Source organism: Papio anubis, chromosome 9, assembly GCF_008728515.1.
Source record: "Papio anubis isolate 15944 chromosome 9, Panubis1.0, whole genome shotgun sequence".
NCBI lineage: Eukaryota > Metazoa > Chordata > Mammalia > Primates > Cercopithecidae > Papio > Papio anubis.
The window spans coordinates 68,215,073-68,238,647 of record NC_044984.1 but is presented as its reverse complement, the minus strand read 5'-3'; positions in this window follow the sequence as shown (position 1 = coordinate 68,238,647).

Sequence of the window (23,575 nt, the reverse complement as noted above, 5' to 3'; positions counted from 1 at the left end):
GGTCAGTTTTGGTGAGAGCCCTTGGCACGGTTTGGCTGTATACCCACCTAAATCTTATCGTGAATTGTAATCCCCATAATCCCCACGAGTTGAGGGAGGGACCTAGAGGGAAGTGATTAGATTTAAGGGGCAATTTCCCTCATGCTGTTCTTGTGATAGTCAGTGAATTCTCAGGAGATCTTATGGTTTTATAAATGGTAATTTCTCCTGCACTCACATGCACGCCGTCTCTCTCTCTCCTGCCACCTTGTGAAGACAGTGTTTTGCTTCCCGTTCAATTTCTGCCATGATTATAAGTTTCCTAAGGCCTCCCCAGCCATGTGGAACTGTGAATCAATTAAACCTCTTTTGTTTATACATTACCCAGTCTCAGGTATTTCTATATAGCAGTGTGAAAATGGACTAATATAACCCTATTCTGGATCGCAGACTGTCGTCTTCTCATTGTGTCCTCACGTGATGGGCTAGAAAACTCTCTAGGGTCTCTTTTGTAAGGGCATGCATTTCACTTAAGTGTATACCCTCATGGCCTAATCACTCTCAAAGGTCCTACCTCCTAATACCATTACCTTGGGAGTTAGGACTTCAACATATGAATATGGGGAGACACAAACATTTAGTTCATTATACTAGTGTAAAATGTAGTTACAAAACCAGTCACTATCACATAATCATTTGCAAAATGAGGACTAGTAGAATTTGACTGTTTTCCTTTAATTTATTGAGTTTTGTGTATCTATCTATTAACTAGTTTTGTTTCTTACTCATCTTCCATCCCCCTACCATTTAATGTAGTATGTGTTCATAATAATAGACCTTATATTTCAGTATGTAGGTTATAAGATATCAAAGGAACAAGTCTGACATAGTTAAAATGAGGAAGTTATATTAACCAAAGTCTAATAAAAATGTGTATTCTCTTTTAATGACAAGGTTAGCGTGTTTTCAATTGTGTAAGGTAAAGATGTATCCCATTAGGCAAAATAATGAATACGTTATTATCATTATTTAGAAGTTATTCTGGTTGAGCAGGGCACAGTGGCTCACGCCTGTAATCCAGGCACTTTGGGAGGCCGAGGCAGATGGATTGCCTGAGCTCAGGAGTTTGAGACCACCCTGGGCAACATGGTGAAACCCCATCTCCACTAAAATATAAAAAATTAGCGGGCATGGTGGCGCACACCTCTAGTTCCAGCTACTATGGAAGCTGAAGCAGAAGAATCACTTGAACCCAGGAGGCAGAGGTTGCAGTGAGTCGAGATGGCACCAGCACCATTGCACTCCAGTCTGGGTAACAGAGCGAGACTCTTGTCACACACACAAAATAATAATAATAATAATACAAGTTATTCTTGTTAAGAGAGATGGGAATGGATGCTAAATTGACAAAGGATAGAGGGCAGCTTTGTACTGCCACAATTTAAGCTGAAACTACATTTCCCAGAATTATTTCCATATATGGTTCATAACATAAATTTGTTTTGTGAGATTTAGATTTAGCAGCCATATTTTTATCTTCTGAAAGTTGATGCAGGTTCACCCAGGTACTGTGGCTGTTCACATGAATTATTGTTGGTCTGCTAGCAAACTTTATCGGTGAGGAGCAGCACCAGACCTGTAACTCCGCTAGATCCTGCCACATCCACCTCTTCAGTTTTTCGGAGTCTTCCCGTAAGCACATGTGCAGCTCTTTGGGGATGTGCACTAACTTTCCCATGCCCCCTTGGGGTTCTCATCATACTCACAGATTTCAGTTTTGTCACATTCTTGTTCACATCCAGTTTTCCTTTCTCACTGCTGCATTGGCTGACTGGTAGCAAATTTGGCTAAATAATTGACACAGAAACAATGTCTGTGCAGAGTCTCTTCCACCAACATCACAACTGCCCAAGGTCTGATCCTTATACTATCTGAATCATCTATAGTGCCTCTGGTTTTCCTTAATGAACCCTTAATGAAAAAGAGAGACAGAGAGAGCGAGAGCGAGAGAGAGAGAGAGAGAGAAAATATAATGATGGCGAAAAAAGCTGTATCAGACAATGGTATTTTAATACTGCATTGTTCTGTGTTACCGGAAATAATGTAACTTATTCCACAATTTGGGTACGGAAGCAAGCAAACAAAAAACAAAAATGAGAAAGGCAAAAATAATAAATAATGAAAAGAAAATAGGTTAAACATTTTTCGAGGGTCCCATTGTTGAAAAATTAAGATAGAAAAATGCTTTCCCTCAGAGCATCCAGTTTAACAACAACAACAAAAAACCCTCCATTACTCATTATTTAAATGGTATATTAAAGAATGTTGTCCTAGAGTTATAAATATCTGAAATGATTTAATCTATATATTTCTGTCTTAATAAAGTACATAGTGGCTTTCCTTAAAAGAATGGATTAGAAAGCAAATTTAAATAATTACTGTATTGCTATACCTTTAACAATATCCTTTTTGGTATATACAATAGCAATTATTATTTGTGTAGTGCTTGTCTTGTGCCAGGCACTACACTAATTACTTTTTGTTGATTAATTTTGTCTTCATAGTACTTTATAAAATAGGTACTATTTTTATACTGGGTTACAAATGGAGAAAGTAAAGCCCAAGGAGGTTAATTTGCCTGAGGAAATATACCTAGTAAATAAGAGAACCAGAAATTGAACTTAGGTTTTCTGATGTCAGAGTGTATATGCTTACTTCTTTGATAGCTATTTTTGAAATTCTCATTAAAATCATTTGAAAAATATCAAAATATGAATCAACTCTAGCAAAATGTTGGAGTCATTATTCTAATCTTTGGAATTGTCTTTTATCATTACATTACCTAAGGAGATGATGAGGTGGAGATGGCAAGAGGGGTAAGATGAAGAAGGGCTATATGTTTACATATATGTAGTATAAACACAAATATATACACCCAAATCTATACACACATATGTGTGTTATGTGTGTGTATATCTGTGTATATTATAACCAATTAAATAGAATTACATAGTTGATAAAAAACATGAAAGCACTTCAAAGTGTTTTTATTAATTTTAGATGTTTCTTCTATCTGTAACCCTATTCCTAAGTGCATAGTTATCCTGCTATATCTTGTTGTTCCATTAATAAATATTGTCTATCAGTTTCCTACTACAAAAAATGAAGTTTTAGACCACTCATGCTGCATCAAATGAAAACATTTTTCCCTTATCACATTCTTTCAATAAAGTTTAGAGTTATTTAGTAAATATTATGGTTTACATTACCATAATCATGTAAACATTGATTACATCTAATTTCTATAATGTTCTGAAATGATATAAATTGCTAGGAATTAAATGTTTATGTTATCTAGAGAGAACGATTAAAATTTGGGGGCATTTTTTCCTTTTTTTATTTCCATCATTTAATATTCTCTGAATTTTAATACTCTAGTATAGGTAACGAAGTTTAATATGTGCATGTATGTGTATATATATATGTGTATATATGTGCATCTATACTATATATACATATATAGTACTGTATATATAGTACTATATACTGTATATAACTATAATATATAATATACATAGTATATAGTATATATAACTATAGAATATATAACTATATATTATATATTGTGTATATTATATATAACTATAATATATAACTATATAGTATATAGTACTATATATACACATTATATATAGTATGTATATACATATACATGTATGGTATGTATATATACAAATTGAATATATATTTTCTATATATACTATTCTACATGTACTATGTATAGTATATATGTACTATATTATATATATACAGAATATACATACTACATATATAATATATTATATTATATTTTATATATATATATATTTTTTCAATTTGAAGGCATCCCTCCTGCTACCCTGCCTCTATCTCCTCCAGTCTCAGTTGCTTTATCATTACTGTGGAAATTGTTTTCCTCATGATGCTGGGATTTTCTTTCTCCTTTCTCCTACATGGCATGCCTGTTTCATAGATCCTATTGTCTCTTTCTTTCTTTAAACTTCTCAATATCTCACCTTGCAGAAGTATGGTCTTTAGCAGCATCATAATAATGGGTCTGTGTGAGGTATAAACTATTGTAGATTTATCAAAAATTCCTAATTTGTTACAGAATTCTGACTTGAAAATCATTTAAGAATTTTTAGATCAATCCTTCTACATTTCCACTTTGCTTCTCAGAAAGCTCATAACATTCTTCTGTTCACCCTTTGTATTTGACTTTGCTTTATTTATTTAATAATATCTTTGTTCTCTGTCTGGAAGCTTTTCAGTTTTTTATCTTTAGATCTTAAAATGTCAGGATGAGATACCTTGGTGATATAGGTTTTAACTTATTGTGCTGGACTCTTTCTGAATATTTTCAATCTGAAAATACAAGTACTTAGTACCAGGGAATTTTCTTGTATTATTTCTCACATAATTTTCTGTCCTCTATTTTTGTTTGTTTGTTTGTTTGTTTGTTTTGTTGTGACTTTTTGGAATTCTCTAATATCTATTCATTTTCTAATTCCCAAGTGGGATGTAACATCTCCTAAACTAAGTCTGTTGTTTTCTTTTTTATACTCTCCCATCTTCCATGTCATCTCCTCATTGCAATTTCCGCAATTTTCTTACTTTATTGTATATATGCTGTATATATACACACATTTATATATCACCCTGTATATTTATCATTTCTTTTGTTTCCCACATTTACTCCATATCTCCTAAGTTCTTTTCTTCTGCTGTTTGTTTATTTGGTGTTCCAACTTTTATGTTAAGGGTTCTTCCCTATGTCTGAATCTGGGCTATTGTTTATATTTAGTGGTGAGACATTTGAAAACCGATTGGTACATGACAACTGGCATGCTTTAGTAGCTGATGTTAAAACAATAAGTTGATCTCTGCATTGGAGGTCCCTCAACATTCAGTGAATATTTTCTTTTCAACATGTCACTTGCTTTCACTTAATGTTGTTTCTAGGCAGTATTTTTATCTCTGAGCTCAACAGAGCAAATATCACCATAATATAAACATGTTTTTTGTCAGAGTTGGGGTTGTTAGGTATAGGCAGTCACTTAGCGCTGCACAGTACTGAAGATCTGTATCTTACTGACCCTTCCACAATATGTAACTGTATTGGGTCATTCTTGTATTGCTGTAAAGAAATATCTCAGACCGAGTAATTTATTAAAAACAGAGGTTTAATTGGCTCATGGTTCTACAGGCTTTACAGAAAGAAAGGTGCCAACATCTTCTGAGCTTCTGGGGAGGCTTCAGAAAGCCTCCAATCATGGCAGAAGGCAAGAAGGGAGCCTTCTGACACCAGGTGACACACCTGGTGAAAGCAGGAGCAGGGGAGAGTGGAGGTGAGGTGTCACACACTTTTAAATTACTAGATCTTAGGAGAAGTCACCCACTATTGCAAGGTCATTACCAAGAGGATGGTGCTAAACCATTCATAAGATATTCACCCCCATGATCTATCACCTCCAGGCAGGTCCCACCTCCAACACTGGGGATTACATTTCAACATGAGATTTTGGTGGGGACAACATCCAAACTATATCAGTAACCCACTCATCTGTCTCCATTTCAGGAAAATACACAGTCCTTTCAAAAGTACCTAGTGCCTTCAATTCCTAAGCTTCTTCAGAGTTCTATTCTGCAAGTGTAACATCAGTTTTCTGTGATTTATTTTATCATTTAGTATTTTTCCATATACTTTCTGTTTGACTTTTCTGCTATGTTCTTTTCTCCTATTCTTTTCTTTGAGCACTGCTTTTTGAAATTATTTTATTTGTACTATTAAAATAAGTTCGTTGAGAGAGAAGACACAGTTATTTGCAATACTTAGTCATATTAACAAGAATATTTTTTATATTTTAAACTTAGCAGTCAATTTATATTGTCTGTATGGTTTAATTGATGTGATTTGTTATAAGAATAATTATAAATTAGAAATCCAAGCCAGAAAATTTCAACAAGAATCTTGGTTTTAATTTGACTTGATTAAATTATGATGTCAATTTATTATCTCTTGTTACCAATTTACTTGTCTTAGGTAATCATATTTTACTGAGTATAGGATTTTCTTATAAGAAAAAGACAACCTAAATGACTAAGATGGGAAACACTATGCAAATTAAACTTAGTTTCCATGATAATACAGAGATCGTTTCTATTTTAAGAAAGCACATAAAAACATAACACAAAGTCCATAATTTTTGTAAACAGTATTAATTAAGGTCTATTAATCATTAAGTTTAGAGATAATATAACAAAGCACTAGGAGCAAATTCCAGCTTGGGAAATAAATGATTTGGAGTCAGTTGAAAGAATATTACCTAGGATCCTGTCTAGTGTTTAGAATTTGATTTCTGTTTTTGAGGTAGGAGTAAGAACATGGAAGTCTCAGCACATATTTCTGAACTCTTTTCTCTTCTAATTTCTTGACAGGTTAACTCAGCCATAAAAATTATCTTAGCTAATTTCCTTTAGCCTACTAAAAGTATCCTTCCATGTATCTTTCATTTCTCATCAATTCTCTACTGCCCAACAGACTCTGACAGCTTGATCTTCACAGGGGTTGAGGGTTCTCACAACAACTAAGATGAGCAAGAAATGGAAGGCCCCAAACTTCACCTTTCCTGTGTGACATAGAAAAGACCATTCTAAATAAATATAACCACATTAAACAAATACAACTAAAGAAAACTTTAAACAAAATAAATGTGAACCCTTGAAGATATGCAATTAGAGTAATTTCTAAGAGAGTACTGGAGGGGCAAATAGACACCACAGGGGCACAATGGTCATTAGACAAACAGGCAGCTCACTGTCAGGGGTAAATGATGAAGCTGAGGCTCAGAACTCTGTGGGTATGTAAATGACTAAACCTATTCCCAAGAGTGGTCGACATTGTGATGGACAAAAGAGAAGCAGATTCATTTAGACTCCTTTAAGTAATTTGGAGTAAGTCTAATGAAATAGAAAGACTCAAGTCTTCATGAGACTAACCCTGTAGGGACAGACACAGCTCCAGATAATACAAGTATAGCTGTAAAACAAGTAGAAGAATGAACAGTACTTGTTAAATTATTTAAACGTGTGCATACTATCATGACTCCATAACAAATGAAAGCTAGCTTGGGTCAATGTTAAACTTCAGTATATACTTCTAAATTATCTCTATCAAATGCTAAAATTTCTTAATATTATTTACAATAAAACCAGAAAAATAAGTATTCTTCTGGTACTATATATAATGAAGATCTTATATGAACAATATCTAGTATTGGAATAATAAAAGGGAGTTTCCCAGTACAATGTTTATGGTATTTAATTGGTATTCTATAATTTTGTGTGAGATGAAATGAATATGAGTTAAAGACTATGAAAGCAAGTGATGAAGAAAAAGAAAAATGTTATGAGAACACTAGTACAATCTCTGAAGATGGACATTGCTACAAATGTTAAGTTTATCACTCAGCTTTTTTAAACTCTCAAGAATATCAGGCCTGCAAGATTCTGATTTTTGGGGACATTTGAAAGACTGAAAGTTTATCTTTTCCTGGCTTTGACAATTTATAAACTCCAGAATTATGTGCAATAGCTGTGCATGATCAAAAGGCAGACACTACAAGTGAGGTAGTTAAGTAAGAGAATACTCCAGATAAAGCCAGGAAAATGTAAGAAATATAAACAATGAAAACAAAAGTTATAGACACTCTCAGTTAAACAGTAGGCAACATTTTGGTGTCCGGACTAATTAGTCAGCGAGAGTCAATGCTGAGCAACAGCAATCAGCAGCTCATAAGACAAACATGGAACTTAGGCATTATAGCCATAAATTAATCCCCAATAATATTTCTCTTAATTACACTGAGTTTACATGTAGTGACATGATATTTTCAAAAATTGAAAGTTGAAAATGGTAAGTTAAAAACTAAAGTGGAGAAAAATCTATAGTCATTTAGTAAAACGTTGGTTTGTTTTGTTCAATAGATTAGAATCTTGCATAAAAATATAAACTCACTCTAGTCCTCAAATGCCTGAGTTTGAATTCTGGCTCTAAAATCCACTAGATTCATGGATTTGGGTAATTAACATCTCTGATTCAGTTACCTCATTTGTAAAATTGGCATGTTATGAACTACCTCATTAGGTTACTCTGAGGTAATCATCCCATAAATTAGTTAATACGTATAAAATGATTAGAATAGTACCTGACAGCCAGTAGCCACCATGCAAGTGTTTGCTATTATTATTATCATTATATTAAGAAATTTTAGGACTCTTACTTTGCACCAAGTCTGTAGAAATATTCTTAGCTCTTCCTAATATCTATCAAAAAAGATAAATATTAAATATTGTGCCTAACAACCCTTGGAAACAAAAAACAAATAAATGCTTAAAGCTCTTAAAAAATGATAAGTATGTGATGTTACCATGTAATAGCAAAAGCAACACTATGGCCAATATTGTCAAAATTCTCTAAAGTTATGTTCACTTTGATTCCCCCTCATCTTCATTACTCTGTTCTTTACTTTCTGCTCATAGTATTGCTTTCCAGAAAGGATGTTCTGTGGTCTACCTGAGCTCTTTATCTAGAAACAGAGAAAATCATTCAATTAAATTGTTAATTAATAACAAGTAATTTATTGACTCTAGGTTGACTTTCTGACACAATATAATTAAGACATGTTCAACTATCAGTAATGTGCACAGCACTAGTAAAATATATTATCCAAGGTATCAGGTTGACCATTGTTAGTGCTTTTGAAAGGGAGAAACATTTTTTTTTTCTTTTTGTCGATCAATATTCAATTATTATTGAACAAAGAACAATTTATGTTTCCTAAAGAGTTTTAACTCTGTTTTGACATATGTCAATAATAGATATAGCTATTTGAAAAGATCAGACATAAGCATATTTAAATTAATTGTGGTTTCTTATCTGAAGAAATCAAGGTACACAATAAGTAGATTACTAATTTTTATTTAATGAAGGTGTAGACATCATGGCCTCTAAAGTCCTCATGTGTCTTTAGGACATACAGTTGTCTATTCTAAATTTGACTGAAGGAAGGACATAACCGACATCATGGATGATTAACTTCTCTTCCAATCTCAGGCTTATGAAAAAGGTTGGGAAACTCCACATTTAGCATTGGCTAGAGATATGCTGTGGACCACCTCACCTGAACCAGGTGTGGCTCATAAGAGACTCAGACTGGAGCCTTCTTCTCATCCAGTAAGTTTAGCTCCATAGTCTTTGTATATCTCAAGGAAAATACATTTCCTAAAACAGTTTGTAGAACTAGAAGAAAGGGTAGAATCCAGATGTCCCTGGGAATAATTCTTTTAGGCCATTAGACCAGCTACTATACCCTACTCTTTGCTAGTGAATAAAGGGAAAAACTTTGAAGTGAATCTTTTCTGATATTGGAGATTGTACCAAATAAATTGATAATAATAATTTTCATACTGTTACTAAAAGTAAAATTAGCATCAACTTACTCTTATTGAGTGCAGTGTTTTTAAAGATTACCTGTATTATTTTCTTTTATTACTGCAACACTAACCTGAGTTAGAAGACTGAAGCTTAAAAGGTTAAAACATGAAGTCATCTAAAGGACAGAGCTGTAGTTACACCTTTGTAGTTTAACTCCAAGGCCTATCTCTACACCACTTCTAAAGATGAATCCTGGCCTCTTCTGAGCATTGTTTCTAGGCACTCCCACAATGCTACTGACTGCTTTTCAAGGAAATTAGCTAAATTATGTTGGTGATCTCACTAGTCCTGTGAATCAGGAGATTCTGAGGGAAACTTGCAAAATGTATAACCACTTCAACATGCCAAACTGAGAATGCCTGTCCTGTGCTATATTGCACAGAGAGCAACACAATTAAAATGTGTCATGATTTTGAATCATACCCTATGCTTTAGGGAGTATCCTAACATCACCTTTCATAATTTCACTGTCTCAGTGCTGTAATCTTTAAAAGTTGAGTTTCATGGAACTATATATGACACTTTTTTTAAAAAGCACTATTAGGATATAGACTTTGAATACTTTTGCAGGAAATGTAGGAAGATGGTCTTTTTGCAACAAGAAAGGCGAAGGCAGAACCCATATTATCAGTTTTCTCAAAATTATTTTTAAATTACAGAAATAAATATGTATTCCTGTGGTCTATTTTCCTGACATAAAAAAAGTACCTAAATGCCACATCACAGTACCAGTTCATTGATACAAAACGTACAACAATCTGCATTGCTGTTTCTATGTCTTCAAAAATTTTATTGAAAAGAATATATTATATAAGATTTTAGCCCCAAATACCCAAATCAGTCTAGGCCAAGATTTCTCATGCCTGTAATCCCAGCATTTTGGGAGGCTGAGTCTGGTAGATCACCTGAGGTCAGAAGTTTAAGACCAGCCTGGTCAACATGGGGAAGGCCCATTTCTACTAATAAAATCCAAAAAATAGCCAGGCGTGGTGGAGGGCGCCTGTAATCCCAGCTATTCTGGAGGCTGAGGTAGGAGAATCACTTCACCCGGGAGGCAGAGGTTACAGTGAGCCAAGATCGCACCATTGCACTCTAGCCTGGGTGACAGAGCTAGACACTACATCTCAAAAAAAAAAAAAAAAAAAAAAAAAAAAAAAAAAAACTATTCATCAGTAATGCAGTCTAAAAGATACTGGTTTCACTGATATGCTTCCAAAATACAGTTTTTGAAAAAGTCATTTTGCAAATAACGTTTCAAATTAAAATATTAATACAAGAGAAAAATCTCTACTGCACACAATAGGATCAAATAAATAAGTATACACTTAGGCTGCTTTTTGCACAGAATTATGCAGTAAAAATACATTTGACAAGATATTTCAATACCTCATTCTGTTTCCAGGGTAGTAGCAACTGTTCTTGTCATTTTCCTGATAACAATAATAGATCTCAACATATATCCTGTTGCCATGTACTATTAGCAATCATTTAGAACAGCAGCCTCTTCAGCTAAGTAGGTAAGACGCAGCGGGATTTAGAGAGAGTAGCCAATAATCAGCAGGTTTATTGGATCTGCCAGCATGTAGATTACTTTAAAACTTGAACCTGCTGGGATTTTGATTTCTGAAGAGTCTCTTTGTATTTTTGGTGTTGCTTTTGCTATATCTTTGTAGTAGTGAATTTCACATAAGCACACACACACTATCAAGAAATTCTGAGATCTAGATCAGAGGGAGTTAATTACTCACCAGTAGTGGTCATTACCAGTGAGTTTCCCCTTAACACTGGAGAAATAAAGATTGACAGTTGTAATTATGTGGTTTCAAGAAAACCAATTTTGTGAGTACATTTTCAGTATCTCCACTTATATGCATTTATTCATTGCATCAAAGTTGGTTGGCTTAAGAAAAAACATCTTCAAATACAGCAAAGTAATAAATTAAGTGGTTGACACTGGAGAATAATGGAAAAAAAGAACAATGAACTAAATGCTTTTTCTCTCTCCTAAACTTCTTAAACAATAGTGAACCTGTCTTTAAAGTAGAATTTTGTTATTATGATAGCTTATAGCCATAAATTATTGTGGTTTACTCTGTGCTAGGCGCTGTGCAAGAAAATAGCATACATTACTTCTAATCCTCATAACTATCTATTAAGATAATTACATTTTCCACATTTTTGAGCTGGGAAAAAATAAGTCTAATTTAAATAATTGTCTCATAGGACAGCTAGTTAGCATTCAACCAGTTCCTAAAAACATAGTAGTTTAGAAGGCTAAGAAATCTTAAATGATCAACCACAGAGTCACAGTATTGCTGCCTCCTTTTGGTAATAACAATGATTATGAAAACACTGTTGTTATAATAATATCAAAAGGTTTCATGCAAAAAAAAATGAACTACAACTGAAACAATAAGGAATTTGTTGTCTCAATAAACCAAGAGGCAGAGATTGACTTAGAAGGTTAATATAATTATCAAAGGCTCAGTGTATTTTTATCTCTCCATTGTGCCATCCATAATTGTGTCTTTGTTCAAGGCTGCTGCAGCAAGTATAAGATAGATGCCAGGAACAACCCAGGTGTACAGCCTAACTTATTATATCCAGTGGGGATAAAGGAGAACCTTGCCACAACCATCAAAGAGAAGTGCTGAGCTTTGCACTAACAGGGCCTCTCCAAATAGAAGTGTCAATGTTGTGTACTAATTGTTACGACATTTCTACATATCACTACAACAAACGGGAATAAGACTGAACAGCCTGTGTCTTAGGACCTAGGCCTGAAATGATAAAAGTCTTGGTGTTTTCAAGGAACTCCTAAAATGCCAGTGAGACTGAACATTGTGAGAAAAAACAAGAGCAGCAAATGTTGAGGGTAGAGATATTGACAGAGGCTAAATCACATGGGCGTTCATAGGCCATGTTAAAGAATTTAAGGTTTTTTCTATGTTTAATATGTGAGTATTCATACATTTTAGACAAAAAGGAATATGGTCTAACTTAGGTTTTAAAATGATTTATCTGGCTTTTGTATGGAAATGATTTCTGGAGAATAGAAAAGAACGTTTGTTAACTGTACCAATAGTCTGTGAAAGAGACAACAATCACTGGTACCAGAATTATATCAGTGAAGATGGTGATTAGTAAATTGACTTGAGATATAGTTTGTAGTCAGAGTCAGCAGGACATATAGATGCTTTTTATTATTATTATTATTATTATTATTATTATTATTATACTTTAAGTTCTAGGGTACATGTGCATAACGTGCAGATTTGTTACATATGTATACTTGTGCCATGTTGCTGTGCTGCACCCATCAACTCGTCAGCACCCAACTACTCGTCGTTTACATCAGGTATAACTCCCAATGCAATCCTTCCCCCCTCCCCCCTCCCCATAATATGCCCCAGTGTGTGATGTCCCCCTTCCCGAGTCCAAGTGATCTCATTGTTCAGTTCCCACCTATGAGTGAGAACATGCGGGGTTTGGTTTTCTGTTCTTGTGATAGTTTGCTAAGAATGATGGTTTCCAGCTGCATCCATGTCCCTACAAAGGACACAAACTCATCCTTTTTTATGGCTGCATAGTATTCCATGGTGTATATGTGCCACGTTTTCTTAATCCAGTCTGTCACTGATGGACATTTGGGTTGATTCCAAGTCTTTGCTATTGTGAATAGTGCCGCAATGAACATACGTGTGCATGTGTCTTTATAGCAGCATGATTTATAATCCTTTGGGTATATACCCAGTAATGGGATGGCTGGGTCATATGGTACATCTAGTTCTAGATCCTTGAGGAATCGCCATACTGTTTTCCATAATGGTTGAACTAGTTTACAATCCCACCAACAGTGTAAAAGTGTTCCTATTTCTCCACATCCTCTCCAGCACCTGTTGTTTCCTGACTTTTTCATGATCGCCATTCTAACTGGTGTGAGATGGTATCTCATTGTGGTTTTGATTTGCATTTCTCTGATGGCCAGTGATGATGAGCATTTTTTCATGTGTCTGTTGGCCTACAGAATGGGAGAAAATTTTTGCAATCTACTCATCTGACAAAGGGCTAATATCCAGAACCTACAAAGAACTCAAACAAATTTACAAGAAAAAAACAAACAACCCCATCAAAAAATGGGCAAAGGATATGAACAGACATTTCTCAAAAGAAGACATTCATACAGCCAACAGACACATGAAAGATGCTTTTTTATAAGATACTTTTAGTAGACCATTTTCTTAATAAATCGTGTTTGAATAGACTACCTGGCTAGCTTTTTTGGGAATTTTTTTCTATGGCTGGGGGAATGCTGAAACATTAATGAAAGGAGGATAAAGCACAGTTCTGAACAGACAAAACCACATGCCTTTTTAGGATTTGCTTTCCTAGTAAATTGATTAACATAAATTTAAGTTTACTTTGAAGAAGATCGAATTGAACTTAGAAGAAGATTTCTACTGCTCAGTAATTGGTTGAAGTCTTAGCTACAATCTCCAGTAAGATTTTGATAGTTATCCATAGGGGTTTTTTATATCTTTATCTATGATTATGGCAATGTTCTTTCTAGAATGCTATAGTTCATCACTAAACAAATCAGATATTGCTCGATGGTGCCACCATACTAAGAGACACTAAGTAACCCAGGTAGTAAATGTGTGGAATTATAATAATAGAGTCATCTCCAAAAACAAACTATGGTATTTGGGGATAATAGTGACAGTCAATGTGTGTTGTTCTTGTTGTTGTTTGTTTGTTTTGAGACACAGTCTCCCTCTGTCACTCAGGCTGGAATGCAGTGGCACCATCTCAGCTCACTGCAACCTCTGCCTCCCAAGTTCAAGTGATTCTCCTGCCTCAGCCTCCAGAGTAGCTAGGGCTACAAGCCTGCACCACCACATCCAGCTAATTTTTGTATTTTAATAGAGGCAGGTTTTCACCATGTTGCCAGACTGATCTCGAACTTCTGACCTCAGATGATCTATCCACCTCAGCCTCCCAAAGTGCTGGGATTACAGGCATGAGCCACCAAACGGGCCAGCAGTCACATTTTAAGTTGTTAAAATAATTCTGTGAAAAAATAGGGTTATTAGAACTTAGATAATAAGCATCTTTGACATCTGGCAGCAAATTTGCTGTTTGAGAGGTCATTTTTCAAAAGATCATTCAAAGATGTATAGGATGATTAGAATTTTGAAGACAAGATAATTCAGATTGGGTTTTTGGTTCTTCTTCTTGGGTGAAAGCAGAGGTATTTTTCCATAAGGAGTTATCCTCCTACCTCAATGACCTCTAATACTACCCAAGTTTTGGTAGTGGCCCATTCATGGTGTGGCCCAAATGATCTTCTTGACTATGAGGAAATCTTCTCATACAGATATTCACAGCTTTTCTGCATCCTCTCACACTAGGAACCAGGAGTCCACATCAAGAAAATATCATTGACATCTAACAAGACAATACAAATATTTCCGTAACAGTTTAGAGTATGTCTACTCCTACGCCATGTTACAAAACAAAACTATGCCTAATAACAGTCAAAAGCTCCATCTTGATAACTAACATTTATGGAAGTCTGATTTTAATTTAATCACTTCAACTTTTCAACTACATTCTGAAATTTATTAGTTAGTTAAGGCTCACTATTATAGAACAGAGTACCTAAACCACAATGCCATTATCCTTTCTGTAACTGGTTATATGATATTTGAGAGAGATACATACAATCCCCTTGCATTATGAAAATTTATTTAACAAATGGCCCTATTAATTTCAATATTGGCATTTGTCATTTTAGGGACTGGTTTGTTTTGTTTGTTTTTCTTTGATTAGGACTTTGCCCACAAAATCATACTGTGCCCACCAAATCATATTATGCCCTTTAAAAGGGCTCATGAGAAGGAGGTATCTCTAGATTCAGTTAAACAAATGATGACATTCTGAGCAAATGATCTTAGTTATAGGCACAGTAAATCTTGAATTTATATTATCCTTATTGATAAACTCCTAAGAACTCAAAGCCATCTTTCTTTCTCAACTTCTATAGTTGCTGAGGATTTAATGGCATGTTTTGTCATATTATTTCTGGCTTAATTTTAATCTTTATTAATGTGTTATTTTTAATTAATTGCAAATTTTAAATAATAAATATTTCTGTATTAGCCACATCAAATCATTTCTGGCAAAGGAAATTATGTAAAAGTCAATAAAAAAAATGACTGAATAAGTATTTCAAAGATTATTATCTGGGCATTTGAATATAAAAAATCTAAAGGCCATTTACATATAAATAGTTAATTTGTGTTTCAGAGTACTTGGGTTAAGGTTAGAGAATATTCCAGAAAGTGTTTTTATAAGTATCATACTATATAATGCTTTTAAAAATTGTAATCAGAGTAATCATACTATTTAATATTTTATAACAAAAATAACTAAGATGAATATTCTTTCTGCTTTATTGGCTTATAATTTAAACAGTGGGTGTTTGAAAAATTACTGGCAATATTTCTTGAATTAAAAATTGATTTTTTCTCTTGTTTTACGAGACAGGGTCTCTCTCAGCCACCTAAGCTAGAATGTAGTGGCACAATCACTGCTCACTGCAGCCTCAACCTCCTGGGCTCAAGTGATCCTCCTGCCTCAGTCTCCCAAGTAGTTGGGACCACAGATATGACACCATGTCCAGCTAATTTTTTTCTATTTGTAGAGATGAGGTCTCTCTGTGTTGCTCAGGCTGGTCTCGAACTCCTGGACTCAAGGGATCCTCCCACTGTGGCCTCTCCAAGTGCTAGGATGACAGGCATGAGCCACCATGCCCGAACAAAAATTGATTTCTAAATTAAAGAAAAAAGTTAACTGACATAACACCATCTATATTTATTTTTCATATTTATTTTGTCTCAATGAAATGCTCATTTATAGGCAGTATAGTTTGTTGCTGAAGTATTGATTTATTCATAATGAACAGAAATATGAAAAAATGTACCTCCTTAAGATAATTTTATTTTTTTTCTTAAAGACCAGTATGGTATAATTTATTTTAAAAAAACTGAAATGCCACTTTTTCGCTATGACTGTATCAAACATAACTACTAAACAGATTTAAAATAATATAGAAAAAGTTACCTCTCTCCAGAGCCCATGTTTTTATTTTCCGTACATTTTATAGTGAACAATCATTTAACAAGATTTCAGTGTGCTTAATGAACAGTTATAACTAACAAAATGTTTTGACCATTACAGAATCATAGTTTCTATTTTACTGGGAAGTTCTTCAGTGCTGTAAAATCAATGTAGTCATGTATACTTTAATTCAAAAATAATTATTAGAAGTTTATATTTAGCATTGTGATGAGCAGATAAAAATACATAAAATAATGTATGCTCAAGAAAATAGATAATTCTATTGAAAATTATCTTTAATGTAGTTTGGTAAAAATATAACTAAGGGCCAAAACAAAAACAAAAACAAAAACAGGGCTATAGAAACAATTGGAAATAAATAGAAGAAAAAATTTAGTCCTATTATCTCTAAAAGTTTGGGGAAGAAATTAGAAAAAATAAAATAGTATATTATTAGTCTAGTTAGAAACAGTAATAAAGCCCATTCTTCCTGCAGATGAGTTTGTCAGAAACATATTTTATCAATACAAAAATGAAATATGGCAGAATATCTAATATTTTGACCAGTAACATAACTTTCAAGTCACTATTTCATTTGATGGCCAGTCTATTTGAATAAATAGACTTGTTTGCCCAATAATATAAACACAAAGTCCAAAATTGTTTTTCACACATTTCAAGCTGACATTTATGGAACACCAGCTTACTGCCAAGGTATGTCTAATTCCATCTCAATAAAAATAATTTATTACAAACCATCACTGAACAAGCCACTCTGCTAGTTTTTTGCTTAGTCATTCAACAAACATTTACAAAACACCTATTGTGTGGGCGGGTGCTCTGACAACCATTAAAGATTCAATAATAATTAAAAAATAGAAATATCATCTGCTATATTATTAGTGTCATAAAGTAATAGGTTATACAAAAGAGATGGAGCTATAAAAGTTTATAATTGATCATTTGATCTATAATCAATTAATTAGTAATTACTATGTGAGAAATTACCTCCTTCAAAGTGGTAGTTTCATGAAAACCAGAAGCCTCAGATGAATGGATGGAAGAGAGGTTGGAATTATAACCAGGCAGCAGGAATAGTGTATGTAAAAGGAGGCATGGTGAATGTGAGGAACTAAAAGAAAGGCAGTGTTCAGTGTTGCTGCAGTTAGGTAGAATGTGGTGTAGATGAGGTTGGAGAATTAGGTGGGTACCAAAACACTCAGAGCATTTAAGCAGTGTTTAGTCATGTTGTCTTCACCCTAATAACAGTAAAAAGCCATTGAACCGCCCTATGTATTGGGGTAATATGACCTTATTTGCTGACTTAAAAGACTGTTCTGGATTTTTAAAAAATTGAAATGGGTAAATGTCAATGTTTTTATACTGGGAAGGAAATGGTGGTAGCCGGGACTAGGGAAGATTATGAGATTCATAGTATTTCATGTAAGTGTTCAAGCTCATGAGATTTTTAGTAAGCTAAATCAATAAAATTTTCCAGTGATATGGATATTGGGGTAAATGAGAGGCAGATGTCATAGATGGTTCTTGGGTTTCTGGTTTACATAACCTGATGGATAATAGTTCCATTTGTGAAGAAAAACTGTAGTAAGGGATCATGTATGTGGGTAATGATCATAATTTTAGTTTCTGTCTTTGTTGTGTAAGAGTGTCTTCGAGATATATAAGAATTAATGTTAGTTACGTAGTTAGATAAAGTATCTGAAGCTAACAGGCCATTCTTATCAGATAAATGTTTTTGGTTTTCTGACTAATATATATGAAAGTCAGATATAAAGAAGGAATTGCCTAGGAGAACAGTCTAGCTTGAGACAACTTGAGACCTTGGGACTGAAACTCTAGAAAATTTACCATTTTGTTGTGGATTACAAAAGATGAGAAGTATGAGTATAATCGGGAGAATTTTGAAAATAAAATACAGTATAAAGAGAGTGTTCTGAGAAGGTGGGAGTGTTCAGCAGTAATATATTTAGTGACAAACAAATAATTGTTAACCTTGGTAAGAATTTTATCTATAGAGAGATGGAAGCTGAAAGACAGAATGATGTAGTGAGGGGGAGATTAAAAATAAAATGGAATAAGGCATAACATATGGATAAGATGTTTTAGAACTTTGCTTTAGGTAAGAAAGCATACTAAATATGAGGTGAAAAGTAAGATTTTGTTGCATTCTTTTATTTTTTTCATTTTGAATAGGATACACTCGAATTGATTTAAAAGCCAATGTAAATGATGCAACTATGTGAGAAACATGAGAAGTCAGAATTTTATTGTAACATGGGGAAAGAGGAGAGAAGGAAGCAAATACCACTAATAATCATAATGATATAAGCTAATTAACAACAAGCCAACATTTAGGAGCTGTATATATGAAAGAAATATGAGGCACAAAGCAGTTTTACATTGTATAAGGTCATCTTTTTGGAATAAATGGAAAGAAACTGAAAACTGGAAATCGGAAGAGAGTTAGAAATGGGTCAAATAAGAGATGGGGAAGAGAGCCACAAATGTAGGATTGCAGAACAAATTGGAGATCCTAATTAAGGTTGGTAGTTAAAAATTCATAGTGGAAAAAATTTTGTCCTGTTATGGGAAAATCTCATGAAGCAATTGGATGATCAGGGTCAGTCTTGGTGAAGATTATTCAGTTCACAGAAGATAAAATTTTCAATATAGATTTGAAAAAGTTTCAGAGAGATAATGGGAATTTATATATCTAGATATACTCTTGAACAAATGGACATAAAAATAAATGAATAAAGCTGAGTAGGAAAAAAAATGAGATAGCTAACAAACTTGTAAAATGTGCCAATTTCAAGAAACTGGAAATCTTGATGAAGTAAAAAATCGATAAAATTAGTTGAACAAGACTTAAGGAAATGAGACATTGGCCATAAAGTGAGATTATTGAATTAGTGATTTTTGAAGATTGAGCAGATTCGGGTTATGAAAAGGCTCAAAGTTTGACTGTGAAAGTAAGTGACAAGTGAGAAGCCATAGAAGCTCGTTAAGAAATTGTAAAACCTAAGGAGCTCTGCAGCTGGACATGTTGTGTACATGAATGTTAATGTCAATACATATGAAGTTAGGGCTTGGGATAAAGATGAATATCTCATGCAGCACAGCAACATGGCACAAGTATACATATGTAACAAACCTGCACGTTATGCACATGTACCCTAGAACTTAAAGTATAATAATAATAATAATAAAAAAAGAAATAAAGCACAACATGGAGAATGGAAAAAAAAAAAGATGAATATCTAAACCACATATAAAATCTTTGAGGAGTGATGGGAACTAACTGAAAGTCACAGATGACAGTGTTAAGAAGAGGAAGAGACTGGTGTAGCTCAATGACTCGATCTTAAAAAGATCTGCATTTCTTTCTCTTTTCTTTTCTTTTTTAAATATTTAAATTTATTTTATTTTTATTCAACTAAGAGATGGAGATTATTTTCTTCTGAAAATGTATGCAGGATTAGTAATATGGAATTTCTAATAGAGAATAAAAAGAATGCCAATCTTCTGTGTTATCTTTAAAGCACATGGTTTATAAAAAATAAATAAATAGTCATCAGTTAAGCATTCTTCAGTTGAAGTGGTATTCTCAGAGGTAAGCCTGATTTCTGTTAAGGAAAGAAAGTTAAAAGAGTGATCTAAAAGGAGAGAAGGAAAGTTACACATTATGACACAAACTGAATCTTAAAAAAATTTAAGGTTAATATTGAGAGACAAATAGAAAAGTGAGATATTTAAAAATTTAATTTTAGAACTCTTTTGCGAGTCAAAAAGGAATCTATCTTGTTTTGTTTGGCCAAAATAATAAAGGCACAATTTTAGAGTAAATACTGAAATATATGTTAGAATGTACATATAAAAATACATATAAAATATAATTGTATTATCTATCAAGCCACTATATAAGATTTGGCACCAAATGTGTAGAAGCATGGTGAATAGAATATCATTTTGTCAAAGGAAGGGATTGCTGAGGGCTTGCAGGAGGTAAGAAATCTTAACTTGCCTTTGTATTAGAAGTTTTCAAGTATACATTTTGTCTTAAAGGCAATGGAGAAGTGTAAAAAGGGAGTTTTAAATAAATGTCTGACAATTATACAATATTGAGTAAAATCACTCTGAAAATAAAATAAATGGAGGATAGATTAGAAGGTGACATGCTGGAGGATTAAATTCCAGTTACAAGATAATTGAAATAGCCCACTTATTCACTATCTATCTACCTTTAGACCTGGGGATCCAAACCAGGGATCCAAATCTGAATAATAATGTAATTCATTTAATTCAGGAAGTCATAGTTTCTTATTAGGTGGAAGACAGTGGTTCGGGAAGGAAGTTGATAAAACAGGGTTATCATATGCTCTCTCTAGGCACTGTTTGGGCTTTTTAAAAATTCCTGTGTAATACATTGAATGATTGCTTCCAATCTTTGTTGCTTCCCTGAAATAGGATATTATCCTATATGTATTTGTCCATTGTCTTATACTTCCACATGACTCACAGGAAACGAGAAATACATTCCACCTTCCACTGATTTGGGGCTTGGTCATCTGTCATGCTTGTTCATATGTCAGCTAGGAAGATACGACAAAGGACCAATTCTGAGCATAGAATTAATTTAAAAGATATTATGGGCATACACATAATCTTCTTGAAAACCTGCCCTCTTCCTTGAGAGCTTTATATCTTGAATAGCACTTGCTCCTTCAACCTGAGTCCTCAAATGAGAAGATATGTGAATATATGTGAATAAGACCTGAATGTGACCTGCAGCCCATAGGCAGGCCCAACTGAACTCAGCTAAACCCACCTCAACCCAGCAGAGTCACACATAGCTCAGAAGATCCCAGCAGAAGTTCAGCTTATAAGTGTATGTTTTTTTGTAATAAACCACTGAGTTTTATGGCTACTTTTTATGTAAGATTGTTGCAATAATAAAGAAATATTACACCTTGGCCTTTCCCTTTTGAGAGATATACATATAGATACACACACACCCATACACACATATATATGTACATATATGTATAACATATACATGTACATATAGGTATATATGTTTTGAAATTGTTTATATAACTATATATAGTTTGAAATATATGTATATATCACCCTTCTACTAAATGTTAAGACTAATTTTTATAGGATATGTGATAATATATTTATTTACATCTTTCACAGTGGAAGATCCAGTGCCTTGTAAAAAATACTATTTAATTAATATTCAAGACCTATTTATATATCTTTTGATTTGATCTTTTTAATTATAAAAGTATTATTCTACAAATATAGGTTTTCTTCCTTTTCCTTCATATGTAAACTTTCTCAAAATCCTAAAATCAGTAAATAAATTCTTCTTCCACTTTAAATATTCACAGAACTACTCTGTTGACAATCTGTGTTAGACAATTGCTGATTAACTAGAAACTGCGATCGAGTGTGAAATATCTTGAGTAAAAATATCACATGTCCATTTTTTGACAATTACAAATTGTCCAAAGTATGGGAAGTGAAGAAATATAATGTACTTTGCCCCAGAATCAGTATATTATTGGTTTCTTAAATTACTAAATTACATTGCACTTTAATAACTTTTTTCTTTTCCAGTGCGTTAAATAGAAAATTGTTGCATGCTCTAAGTTTAGATAAGGCATACAATTAACCTTGCTTTTATACAAAATTATCACTTCACCTTTTTAAAAAATGGTATCCAACTATTTAGATATTCATTGTGGTTATCTACTTGTATTAGCTACAATGAGAAATTATTTTTTTTTCATTGGATGAAGTCTAACCATCACTTGTTATCTAATAAAAGAGTGATTGCAATGGAGTTAAAGAAAACTTCAGAGTTTAAGAAATGTTTCACAATGACCTGAAGACACTGATATATGACTTCTTAGATGAAAGATAAGTTTTATTCTTTCTGCCCATGTACTGGATGCTTTTCTATCTGAAAATAGGAGTGGTTAATGTTAGCCTTCTGTAGCTCTGACACCTTATTTGAGGTTAGTGATGGGAAAAATTTTGGATACTTGTTCTCTAAACTTTCAATGACCTAACTTTTTAAAAAATCCAGCATTCTTATTTCTCTTTCCTTTATAACTGTCTGTATCTTAGCAAAGAAGAGAAGATTTTGGACTTTCAATGTGTTATAATTATAGAGAAAAAGCCATGGATGAAACTCCCTCTATGAAATTGTGTGGATAAAGAACACTGGCAACATTCTATTTTTTCACTTAAAACACCACATGTAGAAAGACTATATTTACACAGATACTAAACCTTACATTTAGTATCTCCAGTCCAATGTGAAGAAAAAACAATGATCATGTCAAATCAAAATTTTAGTAAGCAAGAGTGACAAAGTTTGTAGATGGTATCAACCCTTAAAAGATCTTCATAGGCTTATACTTTGCCCAGACAGAAGCAAATGATGGAAGGTTAATTTATGATGATTTCCTAAAGTTAATATTGTGCAAAAAGGCAATTATGTCTATGGTATTAATTACCTGAGTTGATCTGCCCAGATAAGTGAATACAGTCTTCCCTTGGTATCCATGGGAGATTTGTCCCAGCAACCCATTTCCCACCACCCGCATACCGCAACTCTATGGATAACAAAATCTGTGAAAGCTCAAATCCCTTATATAAAATGGCCTAGTTTTTTAATATAACCTGTGTGGCTTCTCCCATATACTTTAAATCATCTCTGTATTAGTAATAAATACCTAACATAATACCTACATATTATTTCATGTGTGTGAATTCAATATAGTTCTTACTGCATGGCAAACTCACGTTTTGCTTTTTCAAACTGTAGAATTTTTTCTGAATATGTTTGATCTGTTAATTGAATTCACTGTTGATTTAATTATTTGTATCCATGAAACTCATGGT